This window comes from Hyperoodon ampullatus, assembly GCF_949752795.1.
Source record: "Hyperoodon ampullatus genome assembly, chromosome: 2".
In the NCBI taxonomy this organism is placed as follows: Eukaryota; Metazoa; Chordata; class Mammalia; order Artiodactyla; family Ziphiidae; genus Hyperoodon; species Hyperoodon ampullatus.
Genome location: NC_136915.1, coordinates 82,553,109 through 82,554,456, shown reverse-complemented (window position 1 = coordinate 82,554,456; position 1,348 = coordinate 82,553,109). Strand labels below are relative to the sequence as shown.

Here is a 1,348-nt window from a genome sequence, read left to right as displayed (position 1 = left end):
ATACCATACTGCATTTGGTTTACATGTCTCCCCTAGTCTGTGACAATTTTTCAGCCTTCCCTTTTCATGACAGTCTTGAGGGGTACTGGCAAAGTTTCCTGCAGAAATGTCCCCCAAACTTGATTTGTCTGTTTTCTCATGGTTAGACTGAGGTTATGGGTTTGGGGGAAATATACCACAGAGGTGAAGTGCCCTTTTCATCATATGTATCAGGCGACACACGTTATGCACATGACATCACTGGGGATGTGAACCTTCATCACTTGGGGAATGTGTTTTTCCTTTCCCTATTCTGTTCACTGGGAACAAGTCACTAAGTTTAATCTCCTCTCAAAGGGTGGAAGAACCTCTAACTCTACCTTCTGGAAGGGATAGTATCTACATATAGTTTTATTCATTTATTTATTTCAAAACCGATTATTTTCTGGCAACCTTATCTCTGTTTTCTGTTTAACAGCCTGTGGAAGAACAGCTTAAGACCACCCAGTGGTTGTTCCCACCCATTCAGTGTCCTGAGCAGTGGGAGCTACAGGCCAGCCTTCAGTGGCAGGCTGAGCACTCCAGTGTTCTGCAGATAGGCACAGAGGGCACATGCTTGCCTTCAGGCCAGCCTGTAACCTCAGGTTGAGCAGCAGTAAAGTCAGAAGCTGAAGCCGTTCATTCACTTGGAAATCCTCCACGGTCACAGCCTTTTTAGCACGCCCTGCTCTTCCTTTTCAGTCCTTTCAGGATCTCTGTATAAGTAGAATCACACATGACCTCTCATGGGTGTTCATAGAAGCCTGCAAAGAACTTCCTGGACGAGGCTCCACCACATCAGACCCACTGAGTGAGCTTCCTTGTCACTGCAGGGGATGACAGTGTCCACATAGCAAAAAGGGAGACTCTGAGTTACACAGAGTGATGGTAGACAGGTTAACATAGAGGCTGGTTGTCAGCCCTGGGGTGATATCCACCAGAAGAATGAGGCTTCTGGAAGGCTGTCTGGATCCGATTAGGGAAGGTTCCGGGAGTGAAGCACCAAGCAACAGGAGTCGTTCCAGTGGCAGCAGCAAACTTCAGCAGAGGCTGCTGGCCAGTATCCCTGGAGGATGACACTGACATCAACCAGGTTTTTCATGGCAACAATGGCATGAACTGCCAGTGGAAGCTTCTCCTGAGTTCTCTTTAGATTTATGATATAGATGCCATCAATTTTCCTTTTGTAGATGAAATGTTCCACTTGGAACTCAAGGTTGGTCCCACCTAAGTGGGTTCCTGCTGCAAGGAATTTGAGGATACCCTCCTCTTTCATTTGCAGGACATCAAGAAAATTCCCCTTTGTTACAGGAATGGAGGACAATGCCAT

At 46.7% G+C, this 1,348-nt stretch overlaps 1 pseudogene across 1 annotated transcript; it reads right to left on the bottom strand.

The window, feature by feature from the left end:
- Window positions 1–473: 473 nt before the first annotated feature.
- LOC307064674 (small ribosomal subunit protein uS2-like) lies at window positions 474–1,348 on the bottom strand (annotated as a pseudogene). The gene has a single exon. The product of its transcript is annotated as a small ribosomal subunit protein uS2-like (transcript).